The sequence below is a fragment of the Chrysochloris asiatica genome, unplaced genomic scaffold, assembly GCF_000296735.1.
Source record: "Chrysochloris asiatica unplaced genomic scaffold, ChrAsi1.0 scaffold00065, whole genome shotgun sequence".
Taxonomy (NCBI): Eukaryota; Metazoa; Chordata; class Mammalia; order Afrosoricida; family Chrysochloridae; genus Chrysochloris; species Chrysochloris asiatica.
The window spans coordinates 13,789,465-13,814,221 of record NW_006408583.1 but is presented as its reverse complement, the minus strand read 5'-3'; positions in this window follow the sequence as shown (position 1 = coordinate 13,814,221).

The following is a 24,757-nucleotide window of genomic DNA, read 5'->3' as shown; positions in this document are numbered from 1 at the left end:
TAGATCCAGAAGGCGTGGAGGAAGGTAGAATCTCCACTGAGTAGTATCCAATCTGTCTAGGCGGGGCTGATGAAAGGAAATGTGGATAGGTCTCCTGTGATACCATAGTAAATAATTGTTATCAGGACTGATTGTGAGAGTTGGAAATGTAAAGGTAGATGTAGCAAGGAAGGGAATTATTAACTTTTCAGTCTAGGAGCAGAGGTCCCTGGGACCATCAAGGGAGAAGAGCCGAGAACGGGACCCTACCCAGAGAAGCAGTGATGTCAAAGACAGAGGCAGAGATGATGACGTGGAGAGATGGAGTGGCTGGGAACTTTAGACCCAGAGAGGGTGAGGGGCTGTGTGCTGATTACTGGGGGACAGGCTTGTAGGGTATATCCTTTGTTTGGTGGATGATGCATGGAGGGGATTGTAACCATGGCAATGAAATGATATATGATAGGATGTATGTAAAACTAATGTTCTCCCATGTAAACTATCACATAATTCACAATAAAACACACACACACACACACAAAAATAGTAGGAATTCCAAAAGAAGGAAAACTGAAAATAAGAAAGGGAAGAAAATTAAACAATGAAATTTTCCATATCTAAAGTAAATGAAAAAAATAAAGTAAAGTAAATGATGTGTCAGACTGCAAAGTCATTTGAACTACAAGGTCAGTGGTTCAAGCTCACCAGCTGCTCCTTGGAAACTCTATGTGGGGTCACTATGGGTTGGAATCTACTCCATGGCACTTAACAACAACAACAAAGTAAATGAGTTTTCAGATTAACAAGAGTAAATGCCCAGCATGCTGATAAGATCTACAGTAGAGAGCATCTTTACGAAATGTCAACACAGCAGAGATACACAGAAGAACCAAAAGTTATCCAAAGAGATAAACCAGACCACTTAGGAAGGACAGAGAGCAACATAATGGTACAACAAGAGGCAATGGAGCAAGGCCTACATTTTATTGCAAATTATTTCCAAATCAGGTTCTTGATTTCAGTCAAATGATAAATCAAATGTCAAAGTCTTTCCAAATTTACCTCTTATATCAGAAATCCACTTGTGGATATCCTCCAGCAAAACAAAGGAAGAAAACAACAAAGAGGAAGATTCAGAAATCAGGAAACTGAAGGTCCTACACAGTGGGCCCATTCCAAAGAGAGGTGACCCAACGAATTGCGGAAATCATCAGACAATCTCTTTGATATCCCATGTGAGTAAAGTTTTGCTGAAGGTAATACAGAAATGGCTGCAAGCATACATTGACAGAGAACTTCCAGAGGTTTAAACCAGATTCAGAAGAGGCTGTGGAACAAGGGATGTCATGCTGATGTCCAATAGATCTTGGCTAAAAGCAGAGAATATCAGAAAGATGTTTATTTGTGCTTTATTGACTATGCAAAGGCCTTTGATTGTGTGGATTATGACACGCTATGGACAACATTGTGAAGTATGAGTATTCCGGAACACTTAATTGTGCTCATGAGGAATTTGTACCTGAACCAAGTAGCAGCTGTTCGAACAGACCATGAAAACACTGAATGGTTTAAAATTAAGAAACGTGTGTGACAAGGTTGTATTCTTTAACCATACTTATTCAACCTGTATGCTGAGCAAATTATCTGAGAAACTGGGTTATATGAAGAAAAACATGGCATCAGGATTGGAGGAAGACTCATTAACAACCTGCGATATGCAGATGATACAACCTTGCTTGCTGAAAGTGAAGAGGACTTAAAACATTTGCTGATGAAGATCAAAGAGCACAGCCTTCGGTATGGATTGCATCTCAATGTAAAGAAAACAAAAATTCTCAACACTGGCCCAATAAACAACATTCTTATCAGCGGAGAAAAGATTGAAGTTGTCAAGGACTTCATTCTTCTTGAATCAGCTATCAACACTCATGGAAGCAGCAGTCAGAAAATCAAATGACATATTGCATTAGGCAAATCTGCTGCACAAAACCTTTTTAAAGTGTTGAAGAGCAAAGATGTCAGCTTGAGGACTAAGGTGTGCCTGACTCAAGCCATGGTATTTTCAATAACCTCATATGCATGCAGAAGCTGGACAGTGAATAAGGAAGACCATAGAAGAATTGTTGCATTTGAGTTATGGTGCTGGAGGAGAATATTGAAAGTTCCATGAGCTGCCAAAAGAACCAACAGATACATGTTGGAAAAAGTGTAGCCTGAGTGCTCCTTGGAGGCCAGGATTGCCAAACTTCATCTCATACTTTGGACATATTGTCAGGAGGGATCAGTTGCTGGAGAAGGATATCATGTTTGGTAAGGTGGAGGGTAAGAGCAAAAGAGAAAGACCCCCAACAAGATGGATTAGCCAAGTGACAGCATCAATGGACTCAAGCGTGGCAACAATAGTGAGGTTGGACCAGGATCAGGCAGTGTTTCATTCTGCTGTGCATAAGGTCTCTATGAGTCAATACCGACTCGATGGCACCTAACAACATCAACAAAAACACAGTGGGAGTCCTGTAGGATAACCATTGATCTGCTAATTGTAAGTTTGGTGTTCAAGCCCACCAGCCACTCCTTATAAACTTCATACAGGGTCATTATGAGTTGGAACCAACTCTACAGCACTTAGCAACAACAACACATTTAGTGACTAAGGGAATTTTCCCATGAAGTTTTAAATCCCCCTCATATATACCAGATCTCTTTTAATATAACAAAGACAATTACTTTTCATTTGTATTAGCAATAAATTTACCAGAAGAAAACATCAACAAAAAAATGTACAAAGCCTCAACTGTGGCAAGGTTTACAGTCATAATGTAAACACTGACTATTGATGAACTAAAAGTGTTGATATGAGTATACCAAGAAATGTAGACATCTGTCTTCTATTACAAGAAACAGTAATATCTAAACCTAAAAATAGAGCAGCATATTGTCTTACTCATAGCGACCTGCCTAGGGTTTCAGAGGATGTAAACCTTTATGAGAGCAGAAAACCTCGTCTTTCACCCACGGAACCCCTGGGAGTTTTGAACTGCTGACTGTGAGATTAGAAGCCCAACCCGTAACCACCGCGCTACCAGAGTTCCTTACTTAAATATGAAATTCGTTACTAAAAGTTGTACATACACTCAGTTCTCATTTATTGACATGGCTCCAAAGAGCACGTTTTTATGCAAATATTGGCATTATGTGAAAATAGAGGATGACCACATCAGATCACAAAATGAAAGAGGACTATGTCGTTACATAACTACCAAGTTACACAAACCATCTAACATTATGACTGAGACAAGTTGACACAAATCATTCACAATCTTTTCCAAACAGCTGGCCAGGTAACTGTATTCCAAATTTCTTGGTATAAATGAGTGAGTGTATCCAGTGCTGTATCAATTTATTGAAATATTTCAGTTTGTATTCCATCAATTCTCAGAGCCTTGTTCTTAGGCAATTTCTTCTGTGCAGATTGGACTTTTTCCTTTAGTACCACTGGCTCTTGATCATATGCCACATCTTGAAATGATTAAATATTAACAATTTCGTTTTGGTACAGTGACTTTGTATTCCTTCCACGTTACTTTGGTACTTTCTGTGTCATTCAATATTTTGACCATAGAATCCTTCAGTATTTCAAGTCGAGGCTTGAATTCTTTTCTAAGTTCTTTCAGCTTGAAAAATGCTGAGTATGTTCTTTTGATTTTCTAATTTCAGGTCTTCACACATTTTGTTATACTATTTGACTTTGTCTTCTTGAGCTGCCCTTAGAAAAAATTTCTGTTCAGCTCTTTTGCCTCCTCATTTCTTCCATTTGCTTTAGCATCTCTGTACTGGAGAGCAAGTTTCAGAGTCTCTTCTGACATCCATTTTGGTCTTTTCTTTCTTCCTTGCCTTCTTAATGACCTTTTGACTTCTTCCTGTATGATGTTCTTGATGTCATCCCACAACTCTTCTAGTGTTTAATCATTAGTGTTTAAGGCATTAGATCTCTAAATTCAGGTGGTATATGTTCAAGGTCATATTTTGGCTCTAATGGACTTATTTTAATTTTCTTCAGCTTCAGCCTAAACTTGCATATGAGCAATCAGTACTCTTTTCCATAGTCTGTCCCTGGCCTTGTTTTGTCTGATGATATGGAGTTTTTCCACCATCTCTTTCCACAGATGTAATCAATTTGATTTCTGTATATCCCATCTGGCAAGATCCATGTGTATAGTCGTCTTTCATGTTGTTTTAAAATGATACTTGCAATGAACAAGTCATTGGTCTTGTACGATTCTTTCATCTCCAGCATCATTTCTATCACAAAGGCCATATTTTCCAACTACTGATAGCATAATACTCTAAATAGGTTAGTTCATGTCCCTTAATTTATATTTCCTTGTAATTTCGTCACATTATTTAGTTCTTCACTGATCCCAATAATATCATTGAAGATTTAGGGCTTGGGATGCATATGTAGACACCACTACCTTAAACCCATGATTTTCCCTACAGATTCACAGTCTTCTTTCTGCAGACTTAAAGGAGCTAGAGAACAAACTTAGGAACTGGGATGGCAGAAGAAACTAGAAGGAGCCTGAATCCATTACCATTTTCACATATGGCCCCAAAAAGCAACACCCTCATCTGACCCATATGACAACCCAAGTGCAACATATGGGTCAACCACACTCTAGAAATCGTTTCTGCAACTCCTGCAGCCTGATACTTTGATTGCACTGTGCTTGCTCTGAAAGACTGAATTCAGAGCTCTGTGGATTCTTCTCTTTACTATGTGGTTTGAAGCTGAGCAGAGGGGAGGAGACGCTGGAAAGAAAAATTGCCCAGTGCACCATGACAGCTGTATAATTAAGCAAGGCAGGCCAGTGCTTAAGGCATTTGTCATTCAGTAATGGTTCACCCTCCAGACTCCATAGCCAGGTGCTTTCAACAATGAGGTGATGATAATGTCTTCATAGGACCTGAGCTCAGGGAGCATTCAAGGTCAATAGGCTAAGCAGAAGCGCTGGTGGGTAGAACGAGGACTCTGTCGTTTCTTATAGTTGCCAGTCTATTTGCTATAAAAATTAAATGTATTTCACTAGGAGAGTTTTTACATTACTAAATACCCTATTCACCTACAAAAGAGCTTTAGGAAAAACCATGTTAATTTTTTCTCCGTGGCCCTCAGTGAGTCATGTCACAGGGGTGCAAGGCAGTGGGGGTACAGTGGTAGAATTCTCAACTTCCCAATGGGGGAGACAGTTCCTATTCCACCTACACCATATTGTCATTTGAACTTACTTTGTTTCCTTTAATTACTCTCCTCCTTTTTGTAATCTGCTAGTGGGAATCTGGGTTACTTCTTACATCCTCCTTCCTTTACTCTGAGGCTCCCCGACTATGCAGACTGACTATGCAGACTGCAAAGGACTTGACAACGTTTTGCCTAATCGCCATAAGTAGGAACTGACTTGACATCAACAAAGGCAACCCACAACAGCATCATACAGTCACATCTGCATTGCCATGGATACCTTGCAGCAGTGCTATACCATAATACCACCTGAATATCAAATATAGGGTCATTATTTAGGATTTTAACTTACAAAGGCTTCTATTTTGAGAATTATCCCAGCTCACCATCATCTCCTCTTAGAACTGACCCTCCTCCACATTCAGTGATAAGCTCCAGCAGAGAATGATTTTACTACTTTACATGATCCCTCTATCCACTTACCCTCACAAGAGCTGATGGGCATTGAGTCCAAGGTAAACCAATCAGATTCTCTGTCCCAGGAATTTGGAAGGGAACTGAGTCTGGTTAAAATTCTGAGATGGTGTCTGGAATGGATTTGTTTGCATTTGGAAGCTATAGGGCTGCCGTGTGCATACAAAAGCAGACATTGCCCGTCTATTAGAGAAATGAAGGAAATGTAAATAGAGGCTATAAGACAAGAGATGTGTGTCCTCAGAAAGAATTAGAGAAAATCAAGAAGACAGCTGACGTGGCTCTTGACAGCATTCGTATTCTACCAACTTTTCCTATCCTTAGGGTCTAAGCAAGTCCACTCTGATTTAATAATAATTTATCAATTCTGTTGAGGTTATTTTGAGTGGGGTCTTGTTGCTTCCTATGAACTGGAAGCAAAATTTGTATTATTTGAAAGTTTCAAAAGAAAGTTTGATAGTTTTAGAAAATACCTTGATAAACTACATGGCTTAGGTGAGATCTGAGGGCATGCAGGTGGAAAGACAAAAGAGGACAATTCATTCTTCTCCATGAGCAAGATTTTTTTCCTTCCTTCTCAAAGGGGGAGTAAAGTGAGGAAATGTAGCAACTAAGAAATTCTCTAGTGGTAGAATAACAACAGGTCATTTTAAAAATAGTGATGTCTTCAGGTTGAATTTGAAATTATTTGTGCTGCAAATGCAAGCCCTCTTTGTTTACATTCCAGCCCTACACTCCATCTTCTGCACTCATAGATTTTGTAGAAATTGACAAACTGAACTGAGTTTCACACATGTTTATATGGCACTGAATTAAGATAATGTATGAGTAGGCAGGAATGCAGGTGTAGAGGTAAGCATGACCACTTGGTCTTATTTAGTTGCTGGTATGAACTCAGGATGAAAGGCCATCTTATCAATACACCCAAAGTTCCTCAGAGCTTTGTATTGAACGTGCAGACCCAAGAATCTTGATTGACTCAGATATAGATAGCTTCCCTGCTTGTAAATTCATTGGATTTGCAAATGTATCAAACATTTCTAGATTTGATTCAAGTCATTGTGGATCTGTAAATCCAACCTGAATGTGGAAACAATACTCCAAATCTATTACTTGCAAGGCTTTTGAAGTCTTCAGATGTAATATGCTAGAGAAGAAAACCAGAGGTGTGGTGGTTAAGGCGTGCCATTGAGTCGGTTCCATCTCATAGCACAGCAAAGTTTCTGGGGAGTGACTGGTGGGTTGGAACCACTGACCTAGTGGTTGAAACCAACCTTATGGCCGAGTGCTTATCCTTCAGTGCCACATCAGGACTCCAAAACAAGGGGAGCACCACCTTTTAAAGAGATTTATTCAATGGCTCCAGGAACTTGAAACAAAGAGAAATTAGCATTGAAATTTCATTTTCAAAAAAGATGCTTTTTGTTTTTGCTTTCCTAAAGGAATCACGCCAACATTCCTTTCAATGGAAAACTCATCTAATACATTTAAAATACAATTTAGTTTTGCACAACTGATTTACAAGTAACTTTTCAGGAAAGTATCTACTGATGAAAGGGAGGTATGTCTGTTATGCAAAGTATTATACTTAAATTCTTTAAGGAATAATCCCAGTCCATTATTTCAGTGCATATTTGTGTTTTGTTTTATAGCTTTTTCCCCTCCTTGATTTACATTTACAAGAATCTTGAAAGGAGATGATGTGAGATGGGTTTTGGTTTTATGAGCAAAAGGAATCCCACCAACCACAAGTAACAGCACCCTGCCATGGCTGCTGAATTATGTAGGTCATTCCTGCAGTGTGATACTGAAAAGGCTAGATTGTGTACCTGCTTTCACTGTTTAGGGTGAGATCATGCCCAAATGTGCTTACCGGGATAATGCAATTTAAATGCTAAGTTGTGGTTGTACATACAGTTGCTCATGCTACCAATATATATTGAGGCTAATTTAAATGTATTAAACTTCTATTAAGCTTTTGTGGGTTCCTCAGTGGCTTTATGTTGAATACCAATATAATGTGTATTAGTTAACCAAAATAGGCAAGAATAACCTAATTCATGTCTTTCGTGACTCCGTGAGAATATGTCATCAAGAGAGTGTTGAGTTCGTGGCACTGTAGGATCAGCACTGGATTGTGAACCACGTGGTCAGTGGTTCAAACTCACCAGCCTCTCCTCAGAAACCCTATACAGGGTCACTATGAGTCAAAACCGACTCGACGGCACTTCACAATATTTCTTCCTATTATGGAGCTGTTGGATCTGCACTGTACAGCTAACCACAGGGTTGGTGATGCAAACTCATGAGGTGCTTCTTGGAAACCTTATGCAGGATTGCTATAAGTCAGAATCGACTCAATAGCACTTAACAGTAACAAGTCTTCCTAAAAAGAACCCTTATAGCATAGTGGCTTACACGTTGGGCTACTAACCGCAAAGTCAGCAGTCTGAGTCCACCAGACACGCCACAGGAGAAAGATGAGGCTTTCTGCTCCTGTCAAGATTTGCAGCCTCAGAAACTCTATACAAGATCGCTGTGATTCCAAACCAACTCCGTGGTTCACAACCAGCCAGCCAGCCAGCCACTCTTCCTAAAATAGCAATGGGTCTCAAGATGATAGCTTATTTTTTTAAATCTAAGCACAAAGATATTTAATAAATCCAGTAAATAAAAACCCATAATTATTACTACTCCATTTTGCCTACACACACACACACACACACACACACACACTCCACCTGTTTCTCAGAGGGCACCGATTGGCAACATGAGACTCAAACCAACCTCACAGATGAATTGTATTTGGTTTGAATGTTAGGGATCTCACTGCTAAAAAAGCCTTTGACTCAACATTTGAAAACTAGGAAATTTCACATCGAAATGCACATTTGTATATAAAAAATTACCTGGGCGTACAGGACTGCGATTCCACAAGACAACTATTTGGAGCTGAAATGCAATATGTCATTGGTTGGGTTATGAGTTCTCTGTTAACAATCCCCATCATATTCCAACACACATCACCCATTCACCTTCCTAACCCTTAAAGTTGCAATTTCTTTTCTCCAGGATTTCCCTTGTTGTACAGTGGATTAAGTGTTGGCCTGCTAACCAAAAGGTCAACAATTTGAACCCATTAACTGCTCCTACTGAGAAAGATGAAGCTGTTTGCTTCCATTAAGACATACAGCTTCCATCAGAAACTGTATGGAGCAGCCCATCTCTGTCCTACAGGGTTTTCATGTTGTTGTTGTTAAGTGCCATTAAGTCTGTTGTTAAGTTGGTTCCAAACCATAGCAACCCTGTATAGGGTTTCCAAGGAGCGGCTAGTGAGCTTAAACCATCAACTTTGCAGTTCAAACGACTTTGCAGTCCAGCACATTAACCCACAGTGTCACACCGTGAGCCAGCATGAACTTGACAGAAGTGGTTGTGTGGGGTTTTTGTGGTGCCTTCTGAAAGCTCTTTATCTGGCCGTGGTATCACTAGAACTGGTATCATCCAGTGTGTAACTCACATGGGCTCATCACAAACCCCTCCACCACGGACTTCTGTACTAAACCGTACAGAATGCTCAGTAATGTCTGTCAGAAATTTCAGTCATAGAACAATCTGTGATAAATATAGTGTAGATTGCTTAAATGCAATATTTCTTGGATTGTATTAATGTTGTTATTGTAAAGTGTTGTCGAGTTGATTATGACTCATAGTGACCCTGTGTAAGGTTTCTAAGGAGCAGCCAGTGGATTTGAACTTCTGACATTGTGGTTTCTAGTACATTGCCGATCCTAATACTAACAACAAAATAATTTTGTATAATATCTCTGTATTGAACTACAATATTATCAGTTACAACATTTTGCTTTTTGTCCTTTAATTACTACTTCATTCTCAAAGAAAGCTATTAATACAGGTTTATTAATACTAATTATATTACCACAACATCGTAGCTAAAACACAAGAAAATTTGACAGAATCAGCAACTATGAAAATGCATGTGCTTATAGTGGTTGCAAATAAAACGACATGATTTCAAGGATCATTGTAATTGGGTAATAATGACAGCTCTGACGGGGCACACTGTTGTTGTTGTTATATACCACTGAGTCGGTTCTGACTCATATTGACCTTGCATAGGGTTTCCAAGGCTATAAATCTTTATGGGAGTAGAAAGTCTCATCTTTCTCCTGAGAAGCTGTTGATGGATTCAAACTGCTGACCTTGCAGTTACCAACCCAACACATAACCCACTATGCTACCACGGCTCCTATATGGCAAAGTAAGTTGCCCCCTGGAGTTTCTGAGACTGCTGTCTTTAGGAACATAGACTATCACATCTTTCGTCTTCAGAGCAGCTGGTGAATTTGAACCCTTGGCCTTTTAATGAGCACCTGAGCATGTAACAACTGCACCACCAGGGCTCCTTAAGTGCTGGCTAAAAAAGTGACGGTGGGGATAATTTTGAACTTTCGGGTTCCACCAAGGGCTGGTGGTCTAGGGACAGCACAATCTGCTTACTCTTAATTTTCCTCACAATTTGTTTTAAATTGACACTTCACACACATTTTTTTAAACTTTTTATTATGAATTGAGTGAAGGCTTACAGAGAAGATCATCAGTTTTGCATTCAAGAAATCACACACTTGGCTTCATCTCAGTGATTACAATCCTCTCCATGTAACAATAGTTATCTGCACCTTCCTTCTCATCCCTTCTCAATGTTGTCTTTAGGTCAATGTAGCCATTAGGATCTTGAATGGTTGGCCATTCCATGAAGACCATACCACACTAGTGTTGTTGTCGCCCCTGTGTGTCCATCTACTGCGTGTCTGAACTCGCAGCACAAGGATAAGTTCCCTTCTAGGCTTGAAGGGTGGTCATGGGCCATACTCTCGGTTTCCCTCAGTCTCCTTCTAACCAGAAAGCCCAGACTTTTTTTTTTTTTTTTTAATAATTTTGAGTTTTGCTCTATATTTTGTACCACTCACTCTGGAACCTTCTAACGAGATCCCTTTCAGAGCCATTGGTAGTAGTAGGTAGCTGGGCACCACCTAGTTCTGGTCTCAGAGTCATGGTGACTGATGGTCACACCCACACATACATTTTTGTAATTGCCAAAATTTTTAAAAGGGAGCTTAAAATTCACAGCATTCCTCTTCTTCCAAAGAACACACCAGCCAAGATAATTTACAGTAGAAGGTTCATAAAGTAAATTAGCATAGCGTTTTAGCGTTGTAAGTATATTGATATATGTAAGTTGGGCTTATGAAAATGTTTTTGTAGTTGTAACTAACTATACGGAAATTTTCATTAAAAAGTTCTGTGGAAACACTGTGGGAAAATGTTCAGACATTTTAGCGTTGTCCCTCTGACAGTGTCACCCAATGCAATCTGTACCCATCTCACCTTACTGACATCACTGTTCCCGGAAACCCACTAAAAGCCAAACCATTTTAATCAGAGGATCCCAGGAAATCTGAAACCCCTCTTTATTTCCTTCTTGTTATTGTAAGTGTCATCGAGTCAGTTCTGACTCATAGTGACCCTGAATAGGCTTTCCAACGAGTGGCTGGTGGTTTAGAATTACCAGCCTTGCTGTTAGCAGTCCAATGGTGATCCTACAGCGCCACACCAGGATACTCCTAAAAATCCTGAAAGGTTGTTGTTATGTGCCGTGTAGTCGGTTCTGACTCACAGTGACCCTGTACAGGGTTTCTGAGGCTGTAAATCTTTATGGGAGCAGAAAGCCTCATCGTTCTGCCGCGAAACAGCTGGTAGTTTCGAACTGCTAACCTTGTGGTTCGCAGCCCGATTCGTAACCACTACGCTACCAGAGCTCCTTTAGCCCTATATATAACTTTAAAACATAGTTGTGTGACACTTTAATAGCACAAACAAATGCTAATTATAAATCTATCTAGGCATTTGTTTTTCCTACATGTGTTTTCATCTCACTGACTGAGTCCTGGTGTGGCGCTGTGGGCTAATACGTCAGACTGCAAAGTCGTTTGAACTTCAAGGTTAGCGGTTCAAGCTCACCAGTTGCTCCTTGGAAACCCTGTACAGGGTTGGTATGGGTCGGAATCAACTTGACGGCACTTAACAACAACAATTGATTTTAATGCAAGTGATTAAAAAAGAAATGTTATTATTTAAAAGGAATCTCTTTTAGAAACTAACACTGGGGTAGGAAGAAAAAAATAATAGTTTAGCATCTAGTTTGAAAAGTGTTGTGCTTTTTTTGGTAACAAAAGTGACATCATTGATAAAAATAAGGGAAAACGCTATATTAACAATAGTGTTGGTGATGTCAGGAAGATGAAGGCTATTATTATTTTATTTTTTTTGGCTGGGGGGGGACTCAAAATGTAACCAAATGTTGAATATAGTCAGTGATGTTAAGGTTTTATAACTACACACTTACGGCTATAAAATGCCTTTACTATTGAAATTCCTGAGCCAAAAGAAATAATAATAACTTTGTTATTGTACACCTGTAATGTGTCATCCCCAATCCCTTCTTGTCCCACAGAAGCAATTGTTCTATGATGCACATTTCCAGAGCTCTCCTACTGCTTTTTGGCAAAACATACTCTATTGGCGATTATTTGCATCACAAAAAAGTTACTCCAATTAAGTGTTATATACTGCAATTCCCCTGCCTTATTTTTAAATGCTTCTTTTTACCTAACTTTCAGGTTGTTATGAAGCTAGTAAAGTCCAGCTGAACGACACAGGGCTACTGTCTGAGGAGCTTCAAGCTTCCTGCATCCACCCCCTTTGTTCTCACAGACATAGGCTTGGTGTTGTGATTGTTAAGTGCTTTCTAGTTAGTTCCCTGTATAGGGTTTCTGAGGAGCGACTGGTAAGTTCGAATTGCCGACTTTGAGGTTCAAACTGACCTTGCAGTCTAGTGCTTATCCAACAGTGCCACACCAGGACTCCAAGACATAGGCTAGACTCCATCATTCCTCCCCTATTTCAAGTGTCTAAGTCATTTGCTGTGTTCATATGGCAAGTTAAGGAAGGACATTGATTTTTTTTTTATTAAAGGCTAATAGCATAGATGAGGCTTTCTACTCCCGTAAAGATTTACATCCTCGGAAACCCTGTACAGGGTCGCTATGGGTCGGAACCGACTTGACGGCACTTAACAACAACAACAAATAGCATATCTAGTTCTTGATGTTGATTACCTCCAGTCCTGGTGTGGTGCTGTGGGATAATGCACTGGACCTCGATGTTGGTTTGAACTGCAAGACCGGTGATTCAAATTCAGTCACTCCTCAGAAACCCTATACAGGGTCACTATACAGGGTTGGAATCAACTCCACGGCACTTAACTGTCAGCACCATAGATGCAACACAGCTGGGGTGGATTCTGACCTACAGCAAGCCTAGAGGTTCTGAGGCTATCTTCTTTAGGGGACTCACTGTCATATCTTTGTCTTGTGCAGCAATTGTTGGTGAGTTAAAAGAACTGACCTTTCAGTTAACATCCCAGCACTTAACCCATTATACCACCAGGGCCACGTTGTCCCTATGCTGTTGTTGTTAAGTGTGTTCCAACTCAGAGCAACCTGCATAGGGCTTCCAACCTTATAGTTAACAGTCCAGTGTTTATCCTACAGTGCCACATCAGGACTCTGTTGCTCATATAGTTGTTGTTATTGTTAATTGCCCATGAGTCAGTTCTGATTCATAGCTACCCTGTCTAGGGTTTCTGAGAAGTGGCTGGTAATTTTGAACCACTGACTTGAGATTCAAACCAACTATGTGGTCTAGTGTTAGCCTACAGTGCCAAATCAGGACTCCTTGAAAAAACAGACTATCTTGAAAAAAGATAGTCTTTCAAGACAGCTGTGTAAATGTAATCACTTTGAGTCTCAATATTCTCAGCTGTAAAAAGTGTGGAAAATTCTTTTCTTATTGCTCATGGCAAGACTTAAATAAGATAATATGATTATTAGTGTGTTTGTTATGCAGTTGTTGCTGTTAGGTGCCTTCAAGTCAATTCTGACTCACAGCGACCCCTTGCAAAACAAAAATTAAACACTACCCATTCATGCATGATCTCCACAATCTTCACACTTGAGCTCACTGATGCTGCCACTGTGCCAATCCATCTCATTGAAGGTCATCCTTGTTTTTACGGACTCTCCGCTTTTCTAAGCATGATGTAGTTCTCCAGGGACTGGTCCCTCCTGATAACATGCCTGAAATATGAGAGACAAAATCTCCCCAGGTGACTTCTAAGGAGGATTCCGGCTGTACTTCTTTCAACACAAATTTGTTTGCTCTTCTGGCATTTCATGGTGCTTTAACTATTCTTTGTCAACATAGAACTCAGATACATCAATTCTTCTATGGTCTTCCTTATTCATTGTCCAACTTTCACATGCATACAAAGCAACTGAAAATGCCAGGCACACCTTAGTCCTCAAACTGACATCTTTGCTTTTTAGCACTTTAAAGAAATTTTGTGCAGCTGATTTGCCTAATGCAAAACTGCACTTGATTTCTTGACTGTTGCTTCCATGAGTGTTGATTGTGGATCCAAGCAAACTGAAGTCTTTGACAACTTCAATCTTTTCTCCATTTATCATGATGCTATGTATTGGGACCTGTTGTGAGGAGCAATCCATACCAAAGGCTGTGGTCTTTGATTGTCATCAGTAAGTATTGTAAGTTCTCTTTGCTTTCAGCAAGCAATGTGGTATCATCTGCATATCACAGGTTGTTAATGAGTCTTCCTCCAACCCTGATGCCATCTTCTTCATCATATAATCCAGTTTCTCAGATTATTTGTTCAGCATACAAATTGAACAAGCATGGTGAAAGTATACAACACTGGCACACACCTTTCGTAATTTTTAAACCATGCAGTATCTCCTTGTTCTGTTTGAACAATGTTCAGGTTCCTCATGAGCACAATCAAGTATTCTGGAATACCCATTCTTGGCAATGTTGTCCATAGTTGTCCACATAGGTGCATAGTCACTAAAACACAAGTAAACATCTCTTTTTTTATACCAGACTCAAAAGTGTTCAAACTCTAGCATGCATAAGAAACACCTGGAAGGTTTATTAAAATGCAGAGTCTTGGGTCCCATTCCCAGATTTTCTGGTTCAGTAGATCTGGGATGAGGCCTTGGAATTTGAATTTCTAACAAATTCCCAGGTGATGTTATGCATTTAGAAAACACACTTTGAAAGCTACTGTCCAAACTAATGTTATATCTAAATCACCAAGCATGGTGCCTGGCGCAGTGTTTTTGTTATTGTTAGGTGCCATTGAGTTGGCTGCAACTCCTAGCAATCTTATGCCTAACTGAATGAAACACTGCCAGATTCTGCAAAATCCTCAGGGTTGTTATTACTTTTGAGTCCATTGCTGTTGCCACTTCATCTCAGTGGGGGGCTTCCTGTTTTTCACTGACCCTCCTCTTTATCAAGCAAGATGTCCTTCTCCAGGGACTGGTCCTTCTTGATAACATGTCCCATATTTGAGAGACCAAGTCTCACCGTTCTGGATTCTAAGGAGTATTCTGTCTGTACAGATATGTTTGTTCTTCTGGCAGTCCCTGGTACTTTTAATATTCTCCTCCAACATTATGATTCAAATTCATTGCTTCCTCTCCAGTCATCCTTATTCATTGTCCAACTTTCACAAGCATATGAGGCTATTGAAAATATCATGGCTCTGATCCAATGCACCTTGGACCTCAAAATGATATCCTGGCTCTTAAACACTTTAAAGAGGTCTTGTACAGCCGATTTGCCTAATGCAACATGTCGTTTGATGTCTTTACTACTGCTTCCATGAGTGTTGATTATTGATCCAAGCAAAATGAAGTCTTTGCCAACTTCCATTTATTGGTCCATTTGTGAGGAATGTTTTCTTTATATTGAAGTGCAAGCCACACTGAAGGCTCTAATCTTTGTTCTTCATCAGTAAGTGTTTTAAATCCTTTTCTCTTTAAGCAAGCAATGTTTTATCATCAGCATATCACAGGTTGTTAATGAGTCTTCCTTTAATACTAATGCCAAGTTCTTTATACAATTCCATTTCTCTGATTATTTTCTCAACATACAGATTGAATAAGTATGATTAAAGGATACAAACCAACAGACCCTGAATAAAGTGATCATAATTTCTGTATTTATTATAATACTATAGGCAAATGCAAAATAACCTGAGGATCTTCGATGTAATTGAAGGATAATGTAGCAATAGTGTACGTATTTTAGTTCTTATTTTACTAAATAAAACATCGATTTTTAGAATAATAACTTTTTACCTTGTCAAAGCAATATGCTGACTTCTCCTGCTGTGGTACTATAAGATAAGCACTGGTTTGCTAACCACAAGGTTGGTAGGTCAAACCCGCCACCTGCACCTCAGATATCCTATACAGGGGCACGATGAATTGGAGCTGACTCAAAAGCATGTAAGGACAACAAAACAACAACCACTGTTTTTTTTAATTTTTTTTTGTTTTTTAAATTTTCATCTTCTACAAATCACCCCACCATTCATCTGACACTCTGTTGAGTTCACTTTGTACTGTGGTGGCTTATGTATTGCTGTGATTCTGGAAGCTTTGTCACTGGTATTTTAAATGCCAGCAGGGTCACTCATGCTGGACAGGTTTCAGCTGAGCTTCCAGAGAAAGATGCAATACCAAGAAGGAGAGATGGACTACTTCTGAATATTTAGTCACCAAAAATTTTATGAATAGTAGTTGAACATCGTCAGATAGCACCAGAGTATTGGCTACTGAAACACGATGAAGAGCATCAGAATCCTACCAGATATACTGCCAGAAGATGAGCCCCTCAGTTGTAAGGCACTCAAAATATGACTGGAGAAGAACTGCCCCCTCAAAGTACAGTTGACCTTGCTGACACGATTGGAGCAAATAAATGCTTCAGGACTTTCATTTGCTGATGGATCACAACACAAAATGAAGATAAACAACTGTAAATATCCATTAATAATTAGAACATGGAATGTATGAACCTAGAAAAATTAGAGGTTATCAAAAATGAAATGGAATGCATAAACATCAATATCCTAGACATTAGTTAGCTGAAATTGACTGGCAATGGCCAGTTTGAATCTGATGGAAAATTGAAGAGGAACGGCATCACATTCATCATCAAAAAGATCATTTGAAGACCTGTCTTAAATACAACACTGTCTGTGGTAGGATAATATCCATAGGCCTTCAAAGAAGACCAGTTAGTACAACTATTATTCAAATTTACACACCAACCACTAGAAACTGTGATTATGAAATTGAAGAATTCTGCTAATTTCTTCCATCTGAAATTGATCAAATGTGCAATCAAATGTATTGAAAAAATACTGGCAATTGGAATGCAAAGGTTGAAAACAAAGAGGAAGTATCAGTGGTTGGAAAATATGGCCTTGGTAATAGAAATGATGAAATCACATGATAGAATTTTGCAAGATCAATGCCGTCTTCATTGCAAATATCTTTTTTTAAACAACATAGAAGATGACTATACACATCAACCTCACCAGAGGGAATTCACAGCAATCAAATTGACTATATCTGTGGGAAAAGATGATGGAGAAGCTCCATATTATCAGCCAAAACAAGCCCAGGGGCAGACCATGAAACAGACTGTGAACTTGTCTATATTCAAGTTCAGGCTGAAGCTGCAGAAAAATAAAGCAGCCAAACAAGAGCCAAAATATGACCTTGAACATCTCCCTCCTGAATTTAGAAATCATCTCCAGAACAGATTTGATGCATTAGATACTAAAGACTGAAGACCAGAAGAGTTTTGTAATGGCATCAATAATATCATGCAGGAAGGTCATTAAGAAAACAAGAAAGAAGGAAAGACCAAAATATATGTCAGAAGAGACTCTGAAACTTGCTTGCCAGTGTAGAGATGCTAAAGCAAATGGGAGAAATGAGGAGTTAAAAGAGCTGAATAGAAAGTTTCAAAGGGCAGCTTGAGAAGACAAACTCAAATATTATAACAAATGTGTAAAGACCTGGAGTTAGAAAACCAAAAAAGAAAAAACACTTCTGGAGCTGAATGATGCAAGGAAAATCCTCAAGCCTTGACTTGAAATATTGAAGGATTCTATGGGCAAAATACTGAATGATGCAGAAAGCATCAAAAGAAGATGGAAGGAGTACAGAGTCACCGTACCAAAAAGAAATGGTCAATGTTCAATCATTTCAAGACATAACATATGATCAAGAACCAATGATACTGAAGGAATAAGTCCAAGATGTATTTAAGGCATTGACAAAGAACAATGATCTGGGAGTTGATGGAAAACAAATTAAAATTTTTCAATAAACTAATACAGCATTGGAGGCACTCACTCATCTATGCCAAGAAATTTGGAAAACAGTTACCTGGCCAACTGATTGGAAGTGATCCATACTTGTGCTCATTCAAGTGAGAGGTGCCTCAATGAAATACAGAAATCATCGGTTGCTATCATTAATATTACATGCAAGTAAAATTTTGCTAAAGACAATTTAAAACTGGCTGTAACAGTACATTGACAGAGAATTACCAGAGGTTCAAGTGGATTCATATGAAGACATGGAAAGAGAGATATCACTGCTGATATCAGATGGATCTTGGCTGAAAGCATAGAGTATCAGAAAGATGTTTACCTATGTTTGATTGACTACGCAAAAGCTTTCAATTGTGTGGATCATGGCAAGGTAAAGGCAACACTTTATTGTGCTCATGAGGAATCTGCACATAGACCAAGAGACAGTTTTTGAACAGAACAAGAGAACATTGAATGGTTTAAAATTAGGAAAGGTGTGCTCCAGGGTTGTATTCTTTTACCAAACTTATTCAATCTGTATGCTGAGCACATAATCCAAGGGGCTGGATTATATGAGGAAGAACATGGCATTAAGATTGGAGGAAGGTTCATTAATAATCTGTGATATTCAGATGATACAACCTTGCTTGCTGAAAGTGAAGAGGACCTAAAATACTTACTGATGAAGATCAACAACCACAGTCTTTGGTATGGGTTGCATCTCAGTGTAAACAAAACAAAAATCCTTATCACTGGACCAATTAAGAACATCCATATAAATGGAGAAAAGATTGAAGCTGTCAAAGACTTCATTTTGCTTGATACAACCATCAACACTTTTTGAAGCAACAGTCAAGAAATCAAACAACATAATGCATTGGGCAAATTTGCTGTTTAAGAATTCTTTAAAGTAGTCAAGAGCAAAGATGTTGAGGGCTATGGTGTGCCTGACTTAAGCCATGATATTTTCAATAACCTCATATGCATGTGAAACTTGGACAGTGAATAAGGAAGACCGTAGAAGAATTGATGCTTTTGAGTTATGGTGTTGGAGGAGAATATTAAAAGTACTATGCACTGCCCAAAGAACCAACAGATCTGTGTTGGAAGTGCAGCCAGAATGCTCCTTGGAGGCCAGGATGGCCAGACTTTGTCTCTCATACTTCAGACTTGTTATCAGGAGGGGCCAGTCCCTGGAGAAGGACATCATGTTTGGTAACGTGGAGGGTCAGAGTAAAAGAAGAAGACCACCAATGAGGTGGATTGGCACAGTAGCAGCAGCAATGAAACCAATCATAGCAATGGTTATAAGGTTGGCACAGGACCTGACAGTGTTTCGTTCTGTTGTGCACAGGATTCCTGAATCAGTACAGACTTGATGGCACCTAATAACAACAAGAAGTCTCTGGTTAATCAGATACTATCAAACTGAATCCAACTCATGATGACGGCATGTGTATCAAAGTAGAACTCTGCTCCATACGGCTATGATTGGCAGACTTTTAATGGCAGCCTTACTTTCAAGGCATTGTTGATCTCTGTCATCAGGAACAGCTGAGCATGTTAACTGTTTTCAATGCTCAGGTACTCCTCTGGACAAGCAATCCTGTGATTTCCCAATCCTAGTGATTCACTGAGCCCTACAGGATATGCAATGTACCGACAACAGCCAAGTCAGCAGTTCAAACTCACCAGCCTCTTCAGAAACCCTATACAGGACCACTAGGAGTCAGAACCCACTTGATGACACTTAACAACAAGAACAGTGATTCACTGGAATCTAGAAGAGATAGAGACACCTATTTACTAAATATACAAACTTGGCATGGGTGATATTTGACTGTCTCTAGATCATATAAGGAGTCCTGGTGTGACAGTGTGGTAATATACTAGACTGTAAGGTTGGTTGAGCCACTAAATTGGTGGATCGAGCTCACCAGCTGCTCCTTGAAAACCCTATATAGGGTCACTATGCATCAGAACAAATTCAATGACACTTGACAACAACAGATGATATAAAGGTGCCCTTGCAGCATACTGGATTTCGAGCTGCACTGTTAATCACAAGGTCAGTACTTCAAATGTACCAGTCACTTTATGTGAGAAAGATGAGGCTTTCTGCTCCAGTACAGATTTACCACCTTGGAAATTCTATACAGGGTCACTATGAGTCAGAACCGACTCAGTGGCACACAACCACCACCAGATCATATAAATTGGAAATGGTTCTAGCATTTGGAGATGATGTTTTTCTTTTCCAGATGAAACCAGAGAGCCAAATGCATTTAAAAAGGTTAAAAAGAAAGAAAGCTTGCATGTCTAATGTTGAAGTAAAGCATGACTAATGCACTGGAGAAATCATTCAACAACAGTTCATCCTGGTAAAAATATTTCTTCTGTAGCTACGCCAAGGTTAATGTCAAGTTAGGTTATCAGCAGTGCTAGTGCCAGGAGTGTGCATGAATGTGTGTGTATGTGTGTGTACCCACATACTAACATTAATGACACACACATGACTATACAGAAAAAAATTCTTAAGGAGAGCTAAGTTCAGGACTCCTTGAGTAAGTTTGTGCTGTAAGCTTGAATAAGTTTATTTCCCTATCTTCTCTTGACAGTGTTTGTTAAGCTAGCTACTGTTCTTTCTCCAATCCGCTAGGTTTTCAGTACGTTTCCTGTTGTGCATTGGGATAGCAGTGTTCATGGAAAACTGCTTTGTCTAAATGATCTGAGCCAGCTCCCTCTCTCTTTCTTATAATTTAGAGACAAGTAACAAAGTGCTTGCAATGCAAGAATCTACTCCAGAAGACTACAAACATTTCACTGACATTTTATAGTTTAATCTCTGCTTCAATTTCATAACCCGTGGCCCAGGCAGGAGAGAAGCACAGAGATGGCGCTTGAAAAGACATTTAGAGCTTTCCATTTTTAGATTTCAACAACATTTACCAACATACTCAAGTTCCCTTGGAAATCATATGGAGAACTAATACACTGAGCTCTATTAAGAACTTGAAGAATTAGAGCAGAGAACAGTTTGATAGTCACGTGTGAAAAGTCCAAAGAATGAAATCAGAATTTTCACAGGAGCTTATGATTTGCACAAAACCTTTGTGAACTTCTAGACTGGACTCTATCAGAAACAATCAATTTTAAAATACCTATTTGGCCCCTGGGGCAAATGGTCTGATTGGGGGTGTTTAAACAAAATGGCAAGAGTAATAGCTAGCATGAATTCACTATTATAAGAGTTTTGCATATGTTAATTCACCACAACCTCATAACAAACCTTTGACTTAAGTATTATTATTACCATTTTTCAGTAACGAAGACGAGGCACAGAGAGTTTAAACAACTTGTGCAGGGTCACACAGCATAAAAGAGGCAGAACTAGTATTGGAACACAAGTTGTATAGGTCAAAAAGCTCTGCTGACTGAGTGGTTACTTGGTTGGTGATCCAATCCCTTTCTAATTTACTGCTGAAGTAGATATAACACAAATAACACCAATGTCCCAGCATCCCCTGTGTCTCTTCCAGGTGACCAGTCAGTTCTTTTAAAGTCACGATTAGGGTAAGAACTATTGTTTTTATGTTGAGTTGATTGAGTCCATTCTGGTTACCACTGTGGTAATTCTTCTTGTTGAGGGCCTTCCTTTTTAAAGCTGTACTTCCACTTTTCCAAGCATGATAGCCTTCTCCAGTGAGTGGTCCCTCCTAACAACATGTCCAAACTACAAAAGAGGCGCAAATCTTGCCATCCTCCCTTCTATGGAACACTCTGGTTGTCCTTCTTCCAAGAGAGATGTGTTTGTTTTGTTTGTTCTTCTGACAGTCCATGATAGCTTTGACATTCTTTTCCAACACCATAATTGAAATGCATCAACTCTTTTATGGTCATCCTTATTATTTATTGTCCAACTTTCACATGCACACGAGGTGACAGGAAATACCATGACTTCGGTCAGGTACACCTTAGTCCTCAAACTAACATCTTTGCTCTTGAACACTTTAGAGGTCTTTAGAAGAACATTTCCCCAAAGCAAAGTGTCATTTGATTTCTTGACTGCTGATTCTATGAGCACTGATTGTGGATCCAAGCAAAAAAGAGGAGGTTCTGGCCCTAAAGTGGTGCAGTGCCTGTGTTTTCCTTTCCTTCCTTCTTTTTTTGATGCTTCTGTGTCTTCAAATATTTTTCCCAGGTTGTTATTGCTGTTGTTAAGTGCCATTGAGTCTGTTCCAACTCACAGTGACCCTGTATAGGGTTTCTAAGAAGCAGCTGGTGGGTTTAAACCAGCAAACTTTTGGCTAGCAGTCCACTGTTTACCTGACAACATAGAATTTTTCAGTATTGCTATTCAAGACTTGAATATTTTTTTCTGTTATTTTGCTTGAGAAATCCTGAGTATGTTCTTCCCTTTGGGTTTTCTAACTTCGGGTCTTCATACGCTTTGTTGCAATTCTTGACTTTGTCTATTCGAGCTGCCCTTTGGAGTTTTCTGTTTAGCTCTTTTACTTCATTATTTCTTCCATGTCATTAAGGACTCTTGGTGTGGTGTTGTAGGGTAAGCACTGGACTGCTAACTGAAATGTCAGCAGTTCAAATCCACCAGCAGCTCCTCAGAAACCCTATACAGGGTTGCTATGAGTCGGAACATACTTGATGGCACTTAACAACAATCTGCATTGAGGAGGCTGCTCTTTCCCAGTTGTATTTTGAGTGTCTTCCATGTCTTCTATATTAGGCATAATATTTTCATATCCAAAATGTTATCAGAGTATAACTATTCAGGAATGGTCCACTTCTCCTTCTTCCTAGTCTGTCTTAGTCTGGAAGCACCACTGAAATCTGTTCACTATAAATGAGCTTGCTGGTATTTCAAATACCATAGCATAGCTACTAGCATCGCAATTCCACAGTAAGACAAACTGAGAGAGGAGTGGTGGGGGCAAAGAATAGAAACTAGTCACTGCCCTCAACACCACAACCTCGGAATCTCACAATGCTGGTTGGTGGTCCAGAAAGAAAACAGAAAACCACAAAGAAGGAAAAAACTTTGAACTTTATGTTTCTTCAATCAAGACTCCAACTCTTTAGTATGAAAGCTCTATGACCTGTAAACTCAATTTAGAATTTTTCAACTATATGGAAGCTCGTCCCTGAGCTTGGAAAAAATGAGAGCATTATTAACACTCCCAAGCAGAGCTGGCCCTGGGGTCTATCATTCATGTGCCCTATGCCCTTAGTCAATTGCATAGCTCAGGATTCCAAAGACTTAATGTTGAATTCAGGTTCTGTCTTAACGATACGTGAGTCATTGTTGTAATTACATTTACCCATGTGTTGATTCTGCATTTTTAGGTCAGGCTTCAGGACGTGGTGGTACAGTGATTAAGCATTCAGCCATGAACCCAAAAGTTCATACCCCCGGCCACTAAGAACGAGAAACATGTGACACTCTGCTTCCATACAAAGTTACAGGTTTGGAAACCCTGTGGGACAGTTCTACTCTGTCCGATTGGGTTCCTATTTGTCCGAATTGACTTGACAGCTGTAGGTAAACCAGGCTGGGCCATAAAAAGGTGAAGATACAATACACATTTTGAGAAGTTCAGAGTTTAGACTTCTCTGTGCCTTGGTTCCTTCTAGTCGGAAACAATAGATACCTCCCACTCTGCCAAGATTGCAACATGAATTTCTGAGATGTGAAAAATGTGGGAAGGAAAGTTTCTACAAAGACGTGATCCTCAGAAAAGCAAACTTCCCTACCACAGTCCACAACACTTACTCCAGCAGGCTCCCTCACCAAGTGGTGGTCCAAGACACAGACTCAGCAGGAGGGCTAGTGTCTCCAACTAATGGCCCAGTTTAATGCCTCTCTTCCCTGAACACTTTTAAACTTTGTTTCTGGAGTCAACCCAAGCTCGGCAGAATTTCCAGATCTGTGGAAGTGCAGCGTGCAAGCAGCCCGTTTCCTGACAATGCTGCAAAGCTTCAGGGAACACATTTTGTTATTTCCACATTTATGAGTCGAGCTGACTTCTGACCAGGCTGTTCCCCACCTGGGATAACAGCGAGCTGAGGAGGGAAGGAGAACAGTACTAAACAAAGGAAAGAACATTCAGCGAAAAGTTAATAAAAATAAATGTTCCGAAGGCTGCCTAGACAGAAACATTGGCATCCAAGGGGTCTCTAAAAGGGACTGAAGTGTGAAGATCATTTTCAGAGCCCTATTCAAGATTCTTCCTGGGGCAGTGTTCTGGCACTAATGCAAAGAAAGCAAGTTTTGAGAAATATGGTTCAAACTAACTGCTCATGCTCTAAATAAATTCTTTCTTTCTTAAAGCAAGCTGGGAAATGAGGCTGAGGAACTACACAGTATTTCATGAGTAATAATAATGTTTGAGCACCTCATGTATACACAGCATTGTGGTAGGCAGTGTCAACAGTACAAAGAGAAACATAACCACTGATCAAATTACTTTTAAAAACAACAATGAGGGAAAAGAAGTCTTGGTTTGGTGCTGTGGTGTAACGCACTAGACTGCAAAGTTGGTTTGAACTGCAAGGTCAGTGGCTTAAGCTCACCAGCTGCTCCTAGGAAACCCTATACAGGGTAGCCACAGGTTGGAACTGACCCCACGGCACATATCCACCACCACCACCATAAGGGGAAGGAGTCCTCGTGTGGCGCTGTGGGTTAATGAGCTGGACTGCAAAGTCAG